We start from the raw sequence: 15,209 nt of genomic DNA on the forward strand, positions 1-15,209 counted from the left end.
ATTCCCTTTAGTTTAGAAGGTTGTGGGGAGATCTGATTGAGACGTTTAAAATGATAGGGGGATTAGATAGGGTAGATACGGAGAAACTATTTCCTCTGGTGGGGGAATCCAGAGCAAGGGGGTTAATCTTAAAATTATAACTAAACTGTTCAAGGGAGATGTCAGAAAGCAGTTCTTCACACACAGTGCAGTAGAAATCTAGAACCGTCTGCCCCAGAATGCTGTGGATGCTCGGGGTCAATTGAAGCTTTAAAGACTGAGATTGATAAGATTTTTGTTGGGTGAGGGGATCAAAGGAGACGGAACAAAGGCGAGTAAATGGAGTTGAGGTCCAGATCATCCACCATCTAATAGAATGGTGGAACAAGCTCGAGGGTCTGAATGGCCTCCTCCTGTTCCTATGCTCATGAGTGATTAAAGTTAGAGGTGTGGCAAGCACCACAAGTAGGGTCTAATTGCGTCGACCCCACCCCCGCAACAGCTTGTTACAAAAACAATTTGGACCTGTGCTCGATCCCCTTCTCAAACTACTGACCTTGTCTCTCTTCCCATTGGGTGTTTTGACAGCTGATTTTCATTTGGTCCTATCTGTAACTACTTTAAACCTAATTATATAATGATCACCATTACCCAGATGTTCTCCCAATGAAACACACTCCACCTGCCCTATTTCATTCCATAGAACTGGATCCAGCCCTGCTTCTTTCCACTTTGGGCTCGAAACATACTGATTCAGAAAGTTCTCCTGTGCACATTTTAGGAATTCGTCACCCTCCTTTCTTGTTACGTTGTTTTTCCCCCAGTCTTCTCTGTTTCTGTGGAAATAGTTCCAATATCTAACCCCAAGACAGTTTCCCTTCCTTGGCTTCATTAGATTGAATCTACACTGTGCTCTCTCTGGCGTGAATATAGTTTCTATAATGGGCTGCACAAAGCTGCACAAAATACTCTGGAAATGTGGGCTAACCCATGTTTTGTACAAATTTGTCATTGCTTCTTTATATTTACACTGTGTGACCCTACTTATAAAATTCAAAATGCTGTTTGCATTTGTTTATGATTTATGGAGCTGCCGTCACAATTCCATGGAATTATACATTTGAGTACTTAATTCTCACTTTTATTCAACATCATTCGGCGTCTTTTCATTAACTGTGTACACAAATTCATTGATTTGCTTCCAATATCGTTCACTTTACATTAAAATACAGCTGCCTCGTGTCTGCGCAATCCAGCCAAGCTGCCTGAATCGTTCTTTAATTTTGTTATAGTCTTCCTCATATTTTGCAAACCCTGCTTTTGTTTCTCACCGGAAATGGAGATTGTCCTCCGTCGGCCTAAGTCCAAATTTTCTCTACAAACCTTGGGACTTCGTGGGGTTTGGCACATGGACAGTCCTTGATTAACCCGAGCATTATTACATGTTCCACGGTTTTAGATCTAATGGTGGATTCTAAGAGTTTCTCCACAAATAAGGTTAGAACCAGTCGTCTACAAGTATCCAGTGGATTTCTCTTTCCCACCCGTGCCAAAAAAAAATCTAATTTAATACCAAGATACCACAATGTCAGAACATACGGGGTCTTTCTCAATCAGCAGCAGGGAGCAGTGATATCACAGTCTGGATGTCAAAAAGTGAAAGACACAGTGATACAGAGCACGGGAGTGAGTACAAAAACCTGGACCTGGCGGAGAGTGGAGACTAGGGATAGGCACAGTGATACAGAGCACGGGAGTAAGTACAAAAATCTGAACCTGGCGGAGAGTGGAGACGAGGGATAAGCACAGTGAAACAGAGCACGGGAGTGAGTACAAAAACCTGGACCTGGGGGAGAGTGCGGACTAGGGACAGTCACAGTGACACAGAGCACGGGAGTGAGTACTAAAACCTGAACCTGGCGGTGAGTGCAGACTAGGGAGAGGCACAGTGATACAGAGCACGGGAGTGTGTACAAAAAACCTGGACCTGGCGGAGAGTGCGGACCGGGAACAGTCACAGTGATACAGAGCACGGAGTATATCGTCCGTCTTTGCCCCTGTCTGAGTTCATCTGCTGCTGGAACCCTCATCCATGCCTTTGTTCCCTCTAGAGATAACGATTCCAATGCTCTCCTGATCGGCCTCTATGTTCCACCAGACATAAACTTGAGCTCATCCAAATCTCTGCTGCCCATATCACGAGAAGTCCTTATCGCCCGTCACACCCGTGCTCGGTAAATTAAATTTTCTTCGGGGCCAGGAATGCTTCGATTTCAAAATTCGCATGCTTTTTTTCAAATCCTTCCATTGCCTCGCCCCTCCCTATCTCTGTAACCTTCTCCAACCCTACAATCCTCCGAGTTCTCTGTGCTCCTCCAATTCCGGTCTCTTGCGCATCCCAATTTTAATCGCTCCACCATTGGCGGCCGTGCCTTCAGCTGCCTCGGCCCTAAACTCTGGAATTCCCTCCCTCAACCTCTCTGCCTCTCCAACTCTCTCTCCTCCTTGAAGACGCTCCTTAAATCGTACCTCTTTAACCAAGCTTTTAGTTACCTGTCCTAATATCTCCTCATGTGGCTCGGTGTCAAAGTTTGTTTGATAATCGCTCCTGTGAAGCACCTTGGGACATTTTACTACGTTAAAGGCGCTCTATAAATACAAGTTGTTGTTCTTGTTGTTGAACGGGAGGTGGTTAGACTCTCTTTTGTTGGAGATGGTCATTGTCTGGCACTTGTGTGGTGCGAATGTTACTTTCCACTTATAGCCCGATCCTGGATGTTGTCGAGGTCTTGTTACATGTGGGGATGGACTGTTTCATTACCTGCGATCACCAGAAAAAAGCCCCACTTCTGACGCCATGATGACGTAGCTGAAGGTAGTTGGCCCCAGGACATTGCACTGATGACCGTAGGATTTCAACCCCCACTTTCAGGATTATAATTTAATCCAATCCCAGGACTGGTTCGTGACAACAGCAAGACCACCACGGTATTATGATTAAAGGTAAAACAGGTTTATTAAGCACATCACAATTAGTACAAAAAGGTGGTACTTAACAAAGAGAAATAGTCACAGTCTGTTTCGTGAAACATTGGAAGTATCCCTCCAAGTGAATGCGGTGCGGTCTCTCTCTCTCTCTCTCTATCACTTGCTGTGTTCTGTTGACTGAAGAGTTCTTTTCTTCCTCGCCATTATCTTGTGCGCCTTCCTCATGTCTCTCACCCTTTGGAAGTTACATTCCAAGCCCCTTCTGGTACTATCTGGACCTTGTTGTTACAGACTTAACTTATCTTAGAGTTTACATTGCCAGCCTTCACAGGACACCGTTTGTAGACCAGACTTCTATTCACTAGCTTGCGGGGGCTCGAGATAGAGAGGGCCTGAGCCTGGGTGACTCCCTGATCATTACAGCCCATCCTCCCTCAAGCCTGTGATTTTTCCAAAGTCTGTTAATTGTCACTTCAATACTGTCAGCATTCTATTAGTTTTAATTGCAAACTTGACTATAATAACCATCATGCACCCTTCTCTGCCTACCCAGTGAGGTGGGCCTCAGGGGAGGAGGAGTGTACAATAGTTATCTAAGATCCTGTGTTAATCAACATTGTCTGCCGTACCCCTCCGGCAAGGAGGCCGGGATCACAGGTCGGCCATGGCCGTCCGGCTAGAACCTCACTCTCTCCATCGGGAGGGGGTGGGATCCTGTCATAAGGAAGGAGGGAGTTCCGGCCGCGACTCTGTAATCTGGGCTACCGGACGCTCATGCACGCGGGTGGTTATTAAGGTCTGCACAATACTGGTCAGTTTTTCTATCCTATCATCTACAGTATCTGACCATGCCTTGGAATTTGGTGGCTCCTGGGCTCGATATTCGCCCGGGGCTGGGTTTCACTTGGTCATTTGATTTGATCTTGGGGTCTGGTTTACTCGAAGCCCTCCTGTTCTATCTCTCCCAGCATTGAAACGTTTATCAACTGGACAGTCTCTCGCGAAGTGTCCGGCGACTCCACAATTATAGAATGCACCGTTAGGTCAGAGCGGTGGCGCAGAAGCAGTTTGACGTGGACCTTCTACTGTGTTAACAGGCCTGTCTGGGGAAAGCATACTGGCGGGTAGTACTTGCATCTGGGTTTTCGCAAACTCCCAAGCCGACGTGGTTTGTTGGAGTATGGTGTCCCACTGTGACCAGTGGGTAACAGTATGTCCCAGAGCTAATCGAAGCGATGGACGAATGTTTCTCAGGAATATTTTTTTGAAACGCAACCTCATTTTTCTCATCTTGGTCATTCGCATTTGGGGTTCCCTGTACCATGGTATATGTGGCATATAGTCGGTCTGCAAAAGCACAGGGCACCTCGCTGGGATTCTGCTTAGTCTGGGACATGAAAACTGGTAAATCCGTAGAGTTCACCCCTCAAGCAGTTTGTACACGGCTTATAGTATCTTCTAGGGTGTGGTTTTCCCTGAAGACGGCAAACGGTAAGGATGCCCACACCTCGCTGAAAAGAGTGGTTATCAGGATCTTTTTCATCTCCTCATTTTCCAACGTAGGGTGGTACGTCCGGAAAACAATCACCCTTTGTTTTAATTCGATTGGACAAGTCTGCATGGTCACTGGTCCCAACTGTTGAAAACAGGCTTTTAACCCTGCAAAGTCCAAGGGCTGGGATTGTTCATTCGTACCCGCCCAGAGAGGTAACCCTGCTGGTAGTAACGGTGCCCTGGCGTGAGGTGGGCCATTATTATCTGCTTCAGGTGGACCCGCCAGTCCCTGATTCCCAGCGTGGGGAGCAGGGACAGGGTCCGGATATACCCGGGACCGAGTCACTGTATTAACTGGATTTCCCTGTATATCAGGAGGTGGGCCGTTCACTCCGCCTTCCGCAGCCTCACTTCCCATTTTCCCCTCGATCTGAATGACCGACATTGGTTTTACATACAGTGGTGGAGGGTCCATTCATTGGATCGGGGGATACAGGGACTGACCATACCTACAATCCCATTGGTAATTCTGCCCGGGGTCTCCCGCTATAACGGCCCCTACCACAGCTTGTTATCCTCCTCGTCTGATTTCTAACTGTTGGATTCTGTCCCGGCATGCTCCGTGGTCTGCCTCTCTGTCGAGGCGCTGAAGGGCTTCTCGCAAATCACCTCTTGCATTCTCGAAGTTTTTAGTGAGGCGAGTATTATCTTTCCTTACAGTTTCTAGCTGGCATCGTGTTACCTCTAAATGATGTAATGCTGATCCAGCCTGTACAGCATTAACACTTTGATGTTGCACGATTGCAGCCGCCGATGCAACTTGGCATTTTTAACTGTCAATCTGACTATCCTTCTCGGCAATTTCTTTCTGCTGCTGTAGGATGATATCTCGATCTCGTTCTGCTCAATATGAGGCTGCATAAGTGATCAAGCGGATCGCCTTATCTCGCCTCCATTTTTTATCAGTAACTCTCTGTTCAATGAAGCCACGGCGTCCCTCAGCGTAACTTCTGGGCCTTTCCCTAGGCATTCGAACAATAAGATCTCTACACCAGTCCCGCTACACGTCTTCTCTATCCGGGTACTATATTCCTTCCAACCATCCCTGTTCGGCATCTTGGTGTACTTTAGAGAGCCACGATCCGTTAGTTATTACTAACCCTCCACAAGGATTGACCGGTGATCAAGTGATATCCATCGCGTCCTTTACCTTATATCCAGTAATACCAGGTTTTGGCTGGTGTCAAAAATAGTCCCTTTCTGGTCGCCAATTGTAGGATTTCAACCCCTACTTTCAGGATTATAATTTAATCCAATCCAAGGACTGGTTCATGACAACAACAAGACCACCACAGTACTGGTATTACGGTTAAAGGCAAAACAGATTTATTAAGCAGATCACAATTAGTACAAAAAGGTGAGACTTAACAAAGAGAAATAGTCAAAGTCTGTTCCTTGAAACCTTGGAAATATCCCTTCAAGTGACTGCGGCGCGGTCTCTCTCTCTCTCTCTGTCTCTCTCTCTATCACTTGCTGTGTTCTGTTGACTGAAGAGTTATTTTCTTCCTCGACAGAATCTTGTCGCCTTCCTCATGTCTCTCACCCTTTAGAAGTTACATTCCAAGCCACTCCTGGTACCAGCTGTGCCTTGTTGTTACAGACTTAACGGTACCTTATCTTAGAGTTACACTGCCAGCCCTCACAGTTTGTATGAACAAACTTCTATTCACTAGCTTGCGGGGGCTCGAGATAGAGAGGCCTGAGCCTGAGTGACTCCCTGATCATTACAGCCCACGTCCCTCAAGCCTGTGATCTCCCCAAGGTCTGTTAATTGTCACTTCAATACTGTAAGCATTCTGTCAGTTTTAATTGCAAACTTGACCATAATAACCATCATGCACCCTTCTCGGCCCACCAGCACTTTCTTATTGAATACACGTTACGTGGTTCATACTACATTAATACACAGTACAATTTACATTGATAGATACATAGATTCATAGCACATTTCATTCTATTTACAGTATTGATTATAATTATACTGAAATATATCTGTCACTGGGTTCATTCTTACACTGCAGAGATGTTCTGGAACTGATATGATTGGCCTGCAACGACCACGACCATCTTTCTGCAATATAGGTCTTATTCCAGCCACAAGACAGTTCAGCAGCTTATCCCCAGAGGTGGCACCCGTGGCTCAGTGGTAGCACTCTTGCCTCTGGAGTTAGAAGTTCGTAGGTTCATTGATCCACTCCAAGGACTTAAAATACCAAATCTAGGTTGACACTCCAATGCAGTACTGGGAGTGCTGCTCTGTTGTAGGTGCCGTCTTTCGAATGAGGCCCAGTCTGCTCTCTCAGTGGATGTAAATGATCTCATGGCACTATTCGAAGAAAAGCACGGGAGTTCTCTCTGGTGTCCTCAACCAACATCAGTAAAACAGATTATCTGGTCATTATCTCATTGCTGTTTGTGGGATCTTGCTGTGTGCAAGTTGTCTGCCACGTTTCCTACATTACAACAGTGACTATACTTCATTGGCTGTAAAGTACTTTAGGATGTCGTGAAAGGCGATATATAAATGCAAGTCTTCCTTTCTTTATGTTTAGTACAGTTTTACTAAAGGTCTACTTCATGCCACACACGGTCAAATGCCCCTTTGATATCGAGTGCAATCCTCTCACCTCATCTCTGGAATTCAAATCTTGTGTCCATGTTTGGACCAAGACTCTCATGAGGTCTGGAACTGAGTGGTTCTGGCGGAGCCCAAACTGAGTATCGGTGAGCAGGTTATTATTGATGAAGTTCCACATTGTAGCACTGTTGAAGATTCCTTCCATCACTTTGCTGATGATTGGGAGTAGGCTGATAGGACGGTAATTGGTTGGGTTCGATTTGAGCTGCTTTTTTTGGACAGGACATAAGAGGGCAATTTTCCACGTTGTCGGGGAGATGTCAGTGTTGTAGCTGCACTGAAACATCTTGGCAAAAGGTGTGGGTGTTATCGGGACCGTGTCCAGGGCACTCAGCCGTTTCTTGATATCACGTGGAGTGAATCGAATTGGCTGAAGAATTGCAGGTTTGTTTCATTGATGCCGTACTCGGTCGAATGCTCCCTTGATATAAAGGGCAGTCACTCTCACGAAACCTCTGGAATTCAACTCTTCTTTCCATGTTTGGACCAAGGCTGGAATGAGCTCTGGGAACCACTAGTCCTGGCGGAACCCAAACTGAGCATCGCTGACCAGGTTATTATTGATTAAGTTTCGCGTTATAACACTGTTGGCGATTCCTTTCATCACTTTGCTGATGTTTGGGGGTCGGCTGATGGGGCCGTGATTGGCCGGGATGGATGTGGCCTGCTTTTTGTGGACACGACTCATATGGGCAACTTTTCACATTGTCGGGTAGATGCTGTGCTGGAGCAGCTTAGCTGAGGATATGGCTCGGGCGCACAAGTCTGCAGCACGACAGCCAGTATATTGTCGGGGCCCATAGTCTTTGCTGTGTCCAATGCACTCAGCCGTTTCTTGATATCGCGTGGAGTGAATCGAATTCGCTGAAGACTGGCTTCTGTGATGGCGGGGTAATCGGGAGGAGGCCGAAATGGATCATCCACTCGGCACTTCTGCTGAAGATGGTTGCAAAAGCTTCAGCCTTGTCTTTTGCACTCACGTGCTGGGATCTGCCATCATTGAGGATGGGGATGTTAATGGAGTTTCCTCCTCCCGTTAGTTGTTTAATTGCCCACCACCAATCGTGTCGGGATGTGGCAGGACTGCAGAGATTTAACCTGATCGCTTAGCTCTGTCTATAGCATGTTGCTTCCGCTGTTTAGCATCGCATGTGATCCTGTGTTGTAGCTTCACCAGACACGTGACTCATTTTCAGGAATGCCTGGTGCTGCTCCCGGCATCACTTTTACACTCCTCATTGAAACAGGATTAGTCTTTTGGTTTGATGGTGATGGAGGAATGAGGGATATGCCCGGCCAAGAAGTTACACACTGCGGTGGAATACAATTCTGCTGCTGCTCATGGCCCACAGCGCCTCAGGGAAGCCCAGCTGTTTTGTTCAGGAACATTGGATACAGCTTAGAGTAAGATACCAGCTTCATCTCCGAAGACAGATTGCGGCTGTGACAGCGTGAGCTTTCAGTGGAGAAAAATGGTTGCATAGAGTAGTTGTTTACTTTAGGGAGAGTAACCGACTCTCGGTGAGCAGACCATCCCAGGATTCAAAACCCATTCTTTTGGTTAAAAAAAGTATCATGAAAGAAATTACAGCTTTGCCTGTGTTTCTGATACTAGTTTCGAGGGACCCCAGTTCGAGAACGCAGGTGGAACTTAATCAAACCTAAATGTTCAGTTTCAGGAAAACATGGGGTTGGGGGGTGGGTGGGGGTGGTAGTGAGGGGCGGATTGCAATAGAAATAGGAGGACAGACCTTCCGATAGTGAAGTTTGTCCTTGAACACTTAACATTGCTGTGTTCATTATTTTTACTCAAGGGTTAACACGCTCATTTTGTATGGTTTAATGTTGGTGTAAAGGCAATGCAGCATGGAATCTATTACACATCTGTTAGCGTTCCTTTGTGAACTTTACCGACCTGAAGATCTACCAGATCATTTTACATCATATCCTTGGGTATTCTCCGGTTAATGTGGTGGAAGTAGCTGTGAAAGAGCAGCTTGGTGACAGAGGGGGCGGTAAAGATGCAGCCTCGTCCGATTTTCGTCTCTTTTGACGTCACACCAAACGAAAATCAGGCGTGTTGTAAAACGGGCGGCCGATTCTTTACCGCCCGTTTTACGCGACCGCTGAAGATCAATTCACCCCCATCATGTCAGGCAAAGAAAGGAAAGAGAGCAGGTTGCAATCCGAGTTACAATTGTTGCCGGAACTTGCTGCTTGTCTAGTTTACGAACTTAATAATTCGATTCCGAAGATATTTCACCACATTCTTCAACTCCTCTCTAAATTTAGTCTGTGTCACGGCATAAATACACGTGTTGGTGCAGCAACTCAGGAGCTGGAGCATATTTCCACTTTCTTGGAGAATGAACTTTGGGTCATTGAAATTGACACCTGTGAAATAAGATTCGTTTGTAATTTTCACATACAAGAAATCTACAACATACGTCATCCATAACAGGATGAAACTGCCCGAGATGGCAAAGAGTAAAACGATGGACTTTCTCCGGTTCTCCATCTCTGGGTCACTCTGATTCTCTCCATTGTTGCTGAACCGGAGTCTGCTGCGGGCTCTATTGGCCGCTAGAATGTGTCTGACGGTCAGAGCATTGAGTAAAAAAATCAGAAGGAACGGGAGAACTGGATTTAAAATACGTGCAAACCAATCATACGCTGCCCATGCGAATGAAGTGCAGAAGCTTGATTTGATATTACAAAACCACGGCACATTGTTAATTTTATATAGTGGTTCGTACATAAAGTTCCAGGGAACAATTTTAAACAGCTCAGCAAACAAACCGTTCCTATAACAACAGCCGCCGTTTTCTCGGTGCAATATTTTGTTTTCAGCTTCTGGCAACAGATGGCCACAAATCGATCAAAGGTGAAAGCGACCGTTAACCAGACAGAACTCTCCGTGACTGCATAAATTAGCACAGTACTGAAAGTACAAGCCGGAGTCAGAGACAAAAAACTAACTGGAAAATAAATGCCAATAATCCGATTGAATATCACAGCTGTGATAACGACCAGGAGATCCGTCACCGCCATGGACACCAGGTACCGAGTGATACATCTGGAGAGACCGCATCTTCCTCGGGACAGGATCACAATCGCCACTAAATTAACTGAGAGCAAGAAGCAAATTAAAATTGGGCAGTTACCAATCAAAGTCCCAGCAAACATATCAATGTGACAGGATTCTGTGACACCTTCGATACTTCAACCAACCACAGCGTGACATTATTTACAGAAAGAAACACAAACAATAATTAGTGGATCTCTAGTGTTCAGGTCACTTGCAATATTTAGCTGTGTACTGTGGGATATTGTATAACATAATAGGAAAATAGCTCAACAATTCTGTAGTCAGTATTTTCATCGTTGTGTTATGAGAATGTTTTCTGTGTGATAGAGGCCAGCACATGGTTTAGATTAGGTGATCAGGATTCAACAGGGAATGCTCAGTAAGCAGGAAGTCTCAGGTTAATGCAATTTAAGAAGCAGCTTAAGGTTTATGTAAGAATTATCCCTAGTTTAGAGCCAACATGTCTACGTTTCAACTGCTTTTATTCTGTCAAGATGTGATGTTTATAGCCATAACTCACAGACCAGTGACAATGGAGAATATGATGTGCCACATTGCCATTGACTGGTGCAGTAGCACATGACACAGAATAATCACAGGACTAAAATCTCAGAAATGATCGGTTCAGAGTAAGCCATCTCACATTGTCCATCTAGGTGTATAAATGGACTAACTTTGAGTAATTTTTTTCTATTCTATGCTGAGAACCCACCTGGGTTGTTGTCACTCTCAACCCCAATGGGGTTGTAAACGGGCGGGCTATTCACGATCGCCCGTTTTCCAACCGGCGGTAAAAGTGAGCATTCATCCTAGTCCTATCATGCTCTAATTCAATCTTATTATTTATTGTTAAATGGCAAACATTACTGAACTTGAGGAACGGAGTAGCTTGTTGAAGCATTGACGATTCTGTGCAGTGCAGAGTGAGCAGCCGGGAAACGGCAAACTAAGGCGCTATAGCGCCACTACTGGCGGAAGGGTGTAATTAAATAGCTCTGGTTTCAGTCGGCCGCTTCCATTACAAACCTAAAAGTAGGAATTACTAATGGGATAAATTATCACAAATGTGTGCCAAAACGTGACAATGGGAAGTCAGTTTCTTTAGTCATGTAGAGGAGGCAGACATAAGATTATTAGCTGGTCTCCCAATCCATCTGATACAGGGGGTCAATTTTCACTGGTATCGCCTGACGTTAACTGGATTCAAAATGGGGTTGACAGCTTTATGGTCCTGATGCCACCAACGAAGAGGCCGGCCTACAATTATCCGCCTGGGTCACTCACTGTTTCAGGCAGTAGACAGCTTTAAAAGTGCAAATTGGGGTCCTCGGTGCACGAGGTCCTTGGTACTGGTCCCACGGGCCACTGCACTTCACCGCTCGTCACCCAAAAGTCAAAATCGACCCAGGGAGTCAAGACTAAATATAGGCGGTGACATTGGTCTTCGGGTAGAGCAAAATGGGCGAAGTCAAAATCAGGCATGGTTTAAAATTTGCTGCGGAATCGCTATCGTTCTGCGTTGCAGCCAAACCCAATTTTATCCCTTACATTTAGTCTTAACTCTGGGGTCAATATTGCACTTTGGGCGACCAAAGGTTGGAGCACACCGTCCAATCGCCTATAACCGCAGCAAAGAGATGGACGCGATTTTGAGGCATCACTAACATCGGGCTGGCATTCCCCGGGGTGCGAAACAGATGTCCCCATGCAGCTCCTGGATTGAGGTCTCCGAATATCAGGCCCCCTACATTCGATGTGAGTTTCCCATTCATCACACTTTCTGTGTCTGATTTTGCTCAGAATTTTCTGTCACACTTAATTAGATGTAAATATATTTTTGATGCAAATTTCTTGCAGTTTATTGGTTTATAGGTAAACTTCATTTATCATTAAACCGGTTTAACTACATATTTACAGCGAAACATAAAATTTACATGACATAAACATCAAACTCATCCATTGCTCATGTAAACACTTGTCTTCACTAATGTCTTCACCTGTACACTTTAAAAAAAACATCTTTGCAAAATCTTGTTTTGTTCAAGCGGCCTACGACCAGGCCAGGTGCCTAAATCTCAACGTAAAGGCCGTTTCAATGCCTTTTCCAGCTCCCTGAATGTATGCCTACCCCTCAGATTCCTTCCACGTTCATTATGGCTTAAACTCCGGCCCTGAGTCCCATAAGCCTCATCTCTTTCTCTGTCAAACTCGCGTCACATCGGTTATCGACCGCGGTTTTGTAAAGCATTGAAGAAACCAGCAGGATTCCTCCCTCCCGCCCTCCCCCCTCATCCATCTATGGCGAACAGCAACCTGTCAGAACAGAATGCAGCAGGACCACCCATTAGCACAAAGCAGTGGAACCTTAGCGAGGGTCTCTTCGGTAACTAAACTATTCGCGTTATTTCCTGTTGAATGTGACTCACTCAATTAATAATTATTCTATAAATTCAACTTAATGACTAAAGTTAACCTGCTCGATAAATGTATTTATTGGTTAGTAAATAGATTGAAATAATTCATTAAAAATCAAAACCTGATATCTGGGATTATTCTCCTTAGAGCTGTACATTGTTTTTACAAAATCTGTCGATATTGAATTCAGAGCTTCATGTCTTTTATTATAAGCATTACTATCGTTTCTGTCAGCAAACCCCACTGGAAATGAACCAGTTCACCGGAGAGAACGATTCAACTTAAAGGCCAAAATTAGCGCAGAATGTGCATTAATGATAAAACAGAGGGTGACAAGAATGAACTCAAACCCGCTGAAATGAAACTGCAAATTTGAAATAAGAGCACAAAGGCTGGAAATGCACATCAAGTCCGTAAACATTTCTAAAGACCAAAGACAGATTATGACATCGATTGCGGGCCCTTCATCAGAACTGACGAGTCCGTGACCAAGGGCCGACACATCAAACCTTACTTGTCTGATGCTCTTTACACACGCTCACCGGCTTGTTGGTCATTTGCAACTTTTTTATGTTTTCATTTCATGTTCACTGCAAAGTGGAGAGAAAATAGCAGATTGCAATAAACCAATCAAGCGAATTCCTAATTAAGTGGGCGATAAGCCATCAGGTTTTATCTCAAGAGGTATAGAAAAGAAAAACCAAGAGGTAATCATGAACCTACATAAAACCTTAATAAAAATGCAGTATGCAGTATTGGGCTCCACACTACACGAAGGATACTGATGCAATAGAGAGTTTACAGCACAGATTCACAACGATGCTGCCTGGTATGATGATATACAAATACGAAGACTTGAAACACTGGGGCTTTACTAATTAGATCGACCCAAATTCGGGGTGATATAACCGAAGTGTTTAAAACTATGAAAGGATGGGACAGAGGTGATAGGAACAGACCGTGTCCAGTGATTGAGACATTTTGAACAAAGATACAAACTGGTAGATTTCCATCATACCACCCTGGTGTTTGGGGAAAAGGAAATCGAGCAGTGTTTTAGGTCAGGACAGCCGATCAGCAGCGTCATTTTCAGGTGGGGGCTGCAAGTTGAAAATCTACCCCAAGATTAAAAGTCAGAGATTTGGAACAGGAGAATCGCCCTGACAGAGGGGGGTTTGAGGCTCTGGGGGTGGGTAAAATTCAACTTGGGCAGGGAGCATGATACCCCCTGCACCATTTTCCTTTTCATTGACGTCAATGGAATCGAAATTCAGGTGTGTGTAAAACGGGCGGCCGTTGCATCACCGCTCGTTTTCCGACCGGTGGTAAAAGTGAACATTAAACTTTAAAACACAATGCATTAAATTCTTATATACACTGCGCCTGTGCGCTCATAATCATCCTAAATGCATTGATGCAAAGAAATTGACATTGTAACGTGGCTCCATTGTTTTCAATGCAGAAAATTAAACAATTATCAGAGGGAAGCATGGCGGTGAAATGTGTTTGGGCAATAGTGCAACACGGAAGATAGGGAATCGGCCTCCTGGTTTACACTCCGTCCGATTTTCTTCTCCTTTGAGATCAATGGAAAAGAAATTAGGAGGAAATGTAAAATGTGCTGCCTATTCACTATAGTCCATTTTACACCAGCCCACAGAGTCAAAATCTACCCAAAGGTGAAATTAAGAAGAGTTGTAAAATGGGCTGCCTGCTCACTATAGTCCACTTTACACCAACACACGAAGTCAAAATCTACCCAAAGGTGAAATTAGGACGAGTTGTAAAATGGGCTGCCTACTCATTATAGTCCACTTTACACCAGCCCACAAAGTCAAAACCTACCCAAAGGCGTTATTGTTGAAAACGTGTCCTCAGATATTCCACCTGTAGAGTTATCCACACACACCCATAGGTTTTAAGAAAAGTGTCCACAACACGAATACTTTGTCTTTTATCAATTAAGGGCAATTATCAGCCTAGACACAATGTTGGTGATCAGGAGTAGTCGCAGAATATTGTGCGTGTTCGAGACTCAACGGTTATGACTTGTGTAAAATAACAAAAGCATAAAAAATCATGAGAAGTTAGGATACCTCCGACGAGGTGACTTTCCACCAACAACCGAGAGATGAATATGTCACATTGTTAATTGTCAGTAACAGCAGTAGCTTCATTAAACCGTGATTTACACAATTACTAATTTAGTACAATGACTCACCAGGAACTCCAATGGCTGCAAGAATAGGATAGTAAATGGCATAAACTGGACCAGTTACTCGGCCGTGCATTTTCTATGAGAAGGAATTATCGCTCCTGGTGCTGGAGACAGATCCCACAGTTTGCCTGTGACAGGCTCAAAGTGCGCTTCATTTATACGTGTTGGAAATCTCAAGAGACGCCATTAGGTTCCACAATCATTTACAGTTATTTGAGCAAATACATTAAGATGTTGCTTTCCATGTTTATTTTGGGAGGCAGTAGAATGTTGCTCGGGCTCTCGGGAGACAACTTTTGAGGCTGGAGGTCTTATGCGGCCAAGGGTAG

General features: G+C 44.7%; 1 protein-coding gene and 1 pseudogene across 1 annotated transcript in view; one reads left to right on the forward strand and one right to left on the reverse strand.

Annotated features, from left to right (window-relative positions):
- The window catches only part of LOC137315777 (zinc finger protein 850-like), a 114,136-nt gene that overhangs the window by 43,616 nt on the left and 55,311 nt on the right, over positions 1-15,209 (forward strand). The gene's annotated exons all lie outside the window — the stretch shown is intronic.
- Positions 9,381-14,953, reverse strand: LOC137315719 (probable G-protein coupled receptor 139; annotated as a pseudogene).

Source organism: Heptranchias perlo, unplaced genomic scaffold (assembly GCF_035084215.1).
Source record: "Heptranchias perlo isolate sHepPer1 unplaced genomic scaffold, sHepPer1.hap1 HAP1_SCAFFOLD_56, whole genome shotgun sequence".
NCBI lineage: Eukaryota > Metazoa > Chordata > Chondrichthyes > Hexanchiformes > Hexanchidae > Heptranchias > Heptranchias perlo.